General features: G+C 38.2%; 1 pseudogene; it reads right to left on the bottom strand.

Annotated features, from left to right (window-relative positions):
* Window positions 1-5,268: 5,268 nt before the first annotated feature.
* LOC101444083 (lysine--tRNA ligase-like) lies at window positions 5,269-7,232 on the bottom strand (annotated as a pseudogene).
* Between the last annotated feature and the right edge of the window lie 476 nt (window positions 7,233-7,708).

Here is a 7,708-nt window from a genome sequence, read left to right as displayed (position 1 = left end):
GATGGAGGAATAAAATAGGTAACAGAGTGGACTTACTCTATTCTACTTAGAATTATTGTGACTCTAGCAATCGACTAAATTATATCACTGATGTGGAGACAGTGGCCACGGGAGTTGCTGAAGGCAGGGAGAGGGAAAAGGAGGTGTGATATGGGGCCACTTTCGGGACTTGGAGTTGTCCTGAATGACATTGCAGGGACAGATGCAGGACATTATATATCCTGCCATAACCCACTGAGTGGACTGGGAGAGACTGTAAACTACAATGTAAACTATAATCCATGCTGTGTAGCAGTGCTCCAAAATGTATTCATCAAATGCAATGAATGTACTACACTAATGAAAGAAGTTGTCAATGTGGGAAAAGTAAGGGGTGTGGAGAGTGGGGTATATGGGAACCTCCTGTATTTTTTAATGTAACATTTTGTGTGATCTATGTATCTTTAAAAAATAAAAAATATATTACTGAAAAAAAAAAATACTTCTTCCTTCTGTGATCTTGGATGAACCAAACTCTCCAATGGAAAATACTTTGTAAGTTGCAATGTGCCTGGCCACTGTTGGTCAAAATTATTCTTGCTGTTTCCTATGCCTCATTCCTCTTGAGCAATGAAGGGGTTATTAGTTCTAAATGGCTGTTACAGGCTGCAAAACGAGATTCATGGTCTGTAAAGGGAGGTGTGACTCCAAGTTAGTCGCAGGCAATGTTTTGATGGTAGTGAGAACTCTATCATGTATTATTATAAAATGGACTGAGAATGACAAGGCATGCTCTCATTGACTGGGTCCTTGCTCATATCCTTCTTTTTTTTTTACTTTATTAGAGAAGTTGTGAGTTTACAGAACAATCATGCACAAAATACAAGATTCCTACACACCAACCTGTTGTGAATAAAAACATGCATTAGTGTGAAACAGTTCACTACAATTGATGATAGCACATTTTTATAATTCTAATAACTATAGTCCATGGTTTAACCTAGGGTTCACTGTTTGTGTAGTATACTTCCATGATGTGTTTTTTTAAAATTTTTATTCTGTTACCCTATATACAATTGAACATTTCCACTTTAAATCACATTCAGATATATGTTTCAGTGCTGTTAATTATGTTTACAGTGTTGTCAACCATCATCATCACTATTACCAAAATATTTCCATCACTCCAAATACATTTTAAGCCTTAATTTCCCATTCCCTGTCCCCTCCCTGGCCCCTGGTTACCAATATTCTAGATTCTGACTCTATGAGTTTGCTTATTTCAATTATTTTAAAATCAGTGAGAGCATACAATAGTTTTCCTTTTGTGTGTGGCTTATTTCATTCACCATGACATCTTCAGGGTTCATCTATGTTGTCACATGTATCAGGAATTCATTCCTTTTTACAAATGAATAATTTTCCATCGTGTGTATATATCAAATTTTGTTTATCCATTCATCAGGGGACACTTGGATTTCTTGCATCTTTTGGCAATTGGGAATAATGCTGCTATGAACATAGTTGTGCAAATATATGTTCAAGTCCTGCTTTTAATTCTTTAGGTATGTACCTTATTGGGATTGCCTGGTCATATGGTAGTTCTATTTAGCTTTCTGAGAAACCAGAAAACTCTCTTCCACAGTGCTTCCATCATTTTATATTGCCACCAGCAATGGATGAATATTCCTATTTCTCCACAGGAATTGGTAATTTCCTGTTTTTTGCTTGTTTTTTAGTAATAGCCATTCTAATGGATGTGAAATGGAATGTCATTGTGGTTTTGATTGGCATTTGTTGATGGCTAATGATGTTGAACATCTTTTCATGTGCTGTCTAGCCATTTGCATATCTGCTCTGGAGAGATGTCTATTCAACTCTTTTGCCCATTTTAAAAATTGAGTTGTTTGTCTTTTTGTTGTTAGTTTGAAAGATTTCTTTATATATTCTGAATATTAAATGTTTTTCAGGTATTAAGTTCCCAAATATTTTTTCCTGTTGTGTAGGTTGTTGTTTTGATAAAGGCCTTCAAGCTACAAAACTTTTCAATTTTGATGAGATCACTTTTATCTATTTTTTTTTTTTTTTTTTTTGCTTTTGCTTTGAGTATAAAATCTAACAAACCATTGCCCAACACAAGATCCCAAAGATGCTTCCCTGTGTTTTCTTCTAGGAATTCTGTAGTTCTGGCTTTTAATATTCATGTCTTTGATCCATTTTGAGTTGACTTTGTATAAGGTATGAAGTAGGGGTCCTCATTTTTTTTCAAATGGAGATCCAGTTTTCCTAGCACCATCTGTTGAAGAAGCTAATTTTTACCAATTGAATGACCTTTGCCCCCATGTCAAAAATCAGTTGACCATAGATGTGAGGTTTGTGCTCTCAATTCTGTTCCATTGGTCTATATGTTTGTCCTTGTGCCAGTACCATGCTGATTTGATTACTATGGTTTTACAATAAGTTTTAAGATTGGAAAGTATGAGTCCACCCACATCACTCTTCTTTTTCAAGATGATGTTAGCAATTTGGTCCCTTACCATTCCATATAAATTTGATGATTGGCTTCTCCAGTTCTGAAAATAAAGTTGTTGAAATTTTATTGAGATCTCATTAAATATATAAATTGCTTTGAGTAGTATTCACATCTTGATAGTCTTCCAACCCATAAACATGTAATGCTCTTCCCTTTATTTAGGTCTTCTTTGATTTCTTTTTTTTTTTTAAAGATTTATTTATTTATTTCTCTCCCCTTCCCCCTCCCCACCCCGGTTGTGTGTTCTCTGTGTCTATTTGTTGCTCTTCTTTATCCGCTTCTGTTGTTGTCAGCAGCACGGGAATCTGTGTTTCTTTTTGTTGCATCATCTTGTTGTGTCAGTTCTGTGTGTGTGCAGTACCATTCCTGGGCAGGCTGCACTTTCTTTCGTGCTGGGCAGCTCTCCTTACGGGGCACAGTCCTTGCATGTGGGGCTCCCCCTACACCGGGGACACCCCTGCGTGGCACAGCACTCCTTGCGTGCATCAGCACTGTGCATGGGCCAGCTCCACACGGGTCAAGGAGGCCCGGAGTTTGAACCGCGGACCTCCCATGTGGTAGATGGACGCCCAAACTACTGGGCCAAGTCCGCCGCCATTCTTTGATTTCTTTTAGCAATGTTTTGTAGTTTTCTGTATACAAGTCTTTTACATCCTTGGTTTTATTTATTCCTAGATATTTGATTCTTTTAGCTGCTATTGTGAATTTTTGTGTGTGTGTGATGTCTTCTTTTAATTGTTCATTGCTTGTGTATAGAAGCACTACTGATTTATGGGTGTTGATTTTGTACCCTGCTACTTTGCTGAACTCATTTATTTTCTGTAGGAACTTTGCTGTGGATTATTCAGGATTTTCTGTATATAGGATAATGTTATCTACAAATAGGAAAGATTTTACTTCTTCATTTCCAATTTGAATGCCGTTTATTTCTTTTTCTTGCCTTAATGTCCTGGCAAGAGCTTCCAGTACGATGTTAAATAACAGTGGCTACAGTGGCTGTGATGTTTAGGCTAATGTGTCAACTCAGCCAGGAAATTGTGCCCAGTTGTTTGGTCAAGCAAGCACTGGGCTAATTGTAATACAAGGGCATTTCATGGACTTTAATCATTGGTGACTTGATTGCAGAGATGGCTGGTTGTATCTACAATCAGCTAAGAGATTGCCATCAGCCATGAGTGATATGTCATCCAATTGGTTGAAGACCATAAAAGGAGAAGTGATTTCAGCATTTAGAGAGAGAATTCCCATCACTCCTTCAGACAGCCTGCACCTCCAGGAAAGATATGAAGGCCCTTCATCAGAGCCTCATGGTCACAGGAGAGAATTTTATAAAATCTCATACTATTTACAGACAACTCCTGTTGGTTCTGTTTCCCTCGAGAACCCTGGCTAATACAGTGGGCATTCTTGACTTGTTCCTGATCTTAGAGGGAAAACTTTCAGTCTTTCACCATTAAGAAGGATGTTAGTTGTGGGCTTTTCATTTATGCCTTTTACCATGTTGACAAAGTTTTCTTGTATTCCTAGTGTTCTAAGTGTTTTTATCAAGAGGGGTGCTGGACTTGTCAAATGACTTTCCTGTATCAATTGAAATGAACATGTGTTTTCCTGCCTTTCTTGTGTTAATGTGGTATATTACGTTAAAATTTCCTAATTTTGAACCAACCTTACATATCAGGGATAAATCTCACTTGATCATGATGTATAATTCTTTTAATATGCATTTGGATTCAGTCTGCTGGTATTTTTTTTAGGAAGTATCAGGGATTGAAACTGGGACCTCCTACTTGTGAAGAAGGTACTCAACCATTGAGCAAAACCTGCTCCCCAAGTTGGCTGTATTTTGTTGAGGATTTTTGCTTCTATATTAATAAGACATATAGGTTGGTAGTTTTTTTGTGTGTGTGGTATCTTTATCTGGCTTTGGTATGAGGGTGATGTTTGCCTTGTAGAATGAATTAGGAAGTCTTCCCTTCCCTTCAATTTTTTTTGGAAGAATTTGAGCAGAACTGGAGCTAAGTCTTCTTGGGATGTGTGGTAGAAATCCCCTGTGAAGCCATTTAGTCCTGGACTTTTCTTTGTTGTGAAGTTTTGATTACTAACAATATCTCTACTAGTAATGGGTGTGTTGAAATCTATTTCTGCTTGAATTAATATAGGTAGTTTTTGTTTTTCTAAGAATTTGTTCAGTTCATCTAGCTTATCTAGCTTATCTAATTTATTGGTGTAAAGTTGTTCATAGTATACTCTTATAGACCTTTTTATTTCAGCATGGTTGGTACTAATATCCCTCTTTTTTCTGATTTTCATTATTTGTATCCTCTCTTTTTTTTTGTCAGTCTAGCTAAAGGTCTGTCAATTTTGTTGATATTTTCAAAGAACCAACTTTTGTTTTGTTGATTCTAATTTTTTCTTTCTGTGTTGTTTACATCTGCTCTAATCTTTGTAATTTCCTTCCTTCTGCTTGCTTTGGGTTTAGTTTGCTCTCTGCACCCCCCCCACCCCCCCACCCCCAGATTCTTCCAGTTTTGAAGTTAGATCTCTGAAGTCTTTGTTCTTCTTCTTTTTTTAGAGACAACTGGTTTACTTGATGGCAAGGAATAAAAAGGAATTCTTAATTCCTTTCCTCTTTTCTGGTGGCTGAACTGAACTGTGGTAATCAAATGGATTGTAATACACAAGAATTCTCTTACAGACCTTGACCTTTCTCAGAATGCAAAGATGCCTGAGTTACATGACTTGCAAATTATTAATTTCTAGACTGACATGCCAACTGTTGTACTTTCAGTGTATCAGCAGATACTACATTCCCCTTCTTGTCTTTGGGTTTCATGGCAGGAAACAGAAGCATCTCCTTGATGTTATTGGAGTCCGTGAGGAACATAATAACACAGTCAGTGCCCATGTGCCACCCAGCTGTTGGGGTAGCCATATTCCAGGATGGTGCAGAAGTTTTCATCTATGAACATGGCCTCATCATCACCAGTGGCCTTGGCTTTGGCCTGTTTTTTAAAAAGTTGTTGCTGCTGCATGAGGTCATTCAGCTCAGCGTAGACATTGCAGGTTTCCTTCTTCATGACAAAGAATTCAAAGTGTTCTGTTAGACCTTTTTTAGGGTGATGCCACTTGGCCAAAGTGCTCATTATCTATGGGTGATCACAAATGAATATAGGATTGATGCAAATCACTTCCAGTAACTCCCCAACAAGCATATCAGGGAGCCTGGCTGTGGGCCAAGGTGGAGGGCATTCAACAGTCTTTGCTACACAGATATCATCAAGAATTTTGCATTTTTCTTCAGTTTCAAAGAGGTTCATGTCTGGCAGTTTCGTTCCTAGGGCTTTCTCAAGTTCTTCTACGATGCTGACTCTCTGAAATGGTGGGGGTGAAATCAATCTCATAGGGTGGACCCTCCAGGCCATCTGGATGGTAGGTGACCTTGTAACTGCCTATAATTGCTTCATCATTCCTGAAATCATCTCCTCTGTGATTTCTATGAGATCATTATAGTCTGTGTAAGCCATGCAGAACTCACAAGTGGTGAACTCAGGATTGAGTCAAATAAATTCCTTCATTCTGGAAATGGTGTCAAATTTCATATATCCAGTCAATGCCACCACCAATCAGCATCTTATGGTAAAGTTCTAGAACAATTCTCATATATAAGTTTATGTCCAACTCATTATGGTAGGTGATGACAGGCTTGGCCACAGCTTCCCCTAGGACTATGTTCATCATGGAGTTTCAATCTCTAAGAATCCCAACTTGTCCAAGAAACTTCTTATGTATATGATGATCTTAGAACAGATAATTATTTCTGCCTCACAAAGTCATTCAGGATCAAGTCCAAGTATCTCTGACAATATCTTGTTTCCTTGTCTTTGAGGCCAAGGTGAAGATGAGGTGACATATGCAAGCAGGGAGATAGTAGTTTGATCTCTTAGGGAATGATGCTTCACTCACCCTTCTTGTTTTTTCCAGGATTACCCTGAACTGCAATTATGTCTCCCTGATGCACTTTATTATTGATTTGAATAAATTCTTTTTCTGATCTATAATTCCTAGAATTGGCCATGACTTGCAACTTGACCCCCTCCCCTCAAAGGTCATAGAAGATGAACTTTCCCCCAGAAGCTCTTTTGGCATGGATCCTACCTGCCACCTTTATGGTGATGTCAATCAGGTGGTCCCCAGGCAGCAGGTGATTGCACACCTGAATGAAGTGAGTGAGTGAGATGTGCACATAGGACTTGTATATACAGGTCTTCCTCATTGACCTTTAGTTGGTTAAAGTCTTGACTGTAGATCTTATAGTATTGATTTGGGTACAGGCTCTCCTCCTCAGCACCCACACTATTATCACTGGTGTGGCTGGTGGTGGCAGCAGCAACCTGGCCTAGCTCTTTCTCACTGAGCTCCTTCTGCTTGGTTTCCTTCTCTGCTACTTTCTTTTCAGCTTTCAGACATCTCTTTAGCTTACTTCTTTTATCAGAAAGTAGCTTGTCCTTGTGAAGCATTTTGAAGGGAGTAAGTTGACTCATTCATAGCTTCCTCTTATCTCACTATGCCCAGGAAGTTTGGCACAGGCACCTCCTAATAAGTCTTAGAGCCACTTGTATCACCATGGCAGAATACCCTGGACTAATGATTATGACCACTTCTTGCTCAGTTTCAGCTCATCATCATCCACATTCACCTTAGTCCCCTGCACTGTGGCCATCTTTCCTGAGGGCCTGACCTAAAAGTGATCTTTCTTCTGTTTTAATGTAAGCATTTAGAGCTATAAATTCCCCCCTTAGCACTGCCTTTGCTGTATCCAATAAGTTTTGGTATGCTGTATTTTCATATTCATTCACCTCAAGAAGTTTCCAAATTCTGCTTGTGATTTCCTCTTGAACCCATTGGTTGTTTAAGAGTGTGTTGTTTAATTTCCACATATTTGTGAATTCTCCCTTTTTCCCTCTGTTATTGATTTCTAGCTTTATTCCATTGTGGTTGGAGATGATACATTGTATGATTTCAATATTTTTTAGTTTATTAAGACTTTTTTGTGACCCAGCATATGATCTATCATGGAGAATGATCCATGTTTACTCAAGAAGAATCTATATTCTCTTTTTGTTGGGTAAAGTGTTCTATATGTCTGTTATGTATAATTGGTTTACACTATCATTTAAGTCTTGTATTTCCTTATTG

The sequence above is a fragment of the Dasypus novemcinctus genome, chromosome 8 (genome assembly GCF_030445035.2).
Source record: "Dasypus novemcinctus isolate mDasNov1 chromosome 8, mDasNov1.1.hap2, whole genome shotgun sequence".
NCBI lineage: Eukaryota > Metazoa > Chordata > Mammalia > Cingulata > Dasypodidae > Dasypus > Dasypus novemcinctus.
This window is presented reverse-complemented; position numbering and strand designations above follow the sequence as displayed.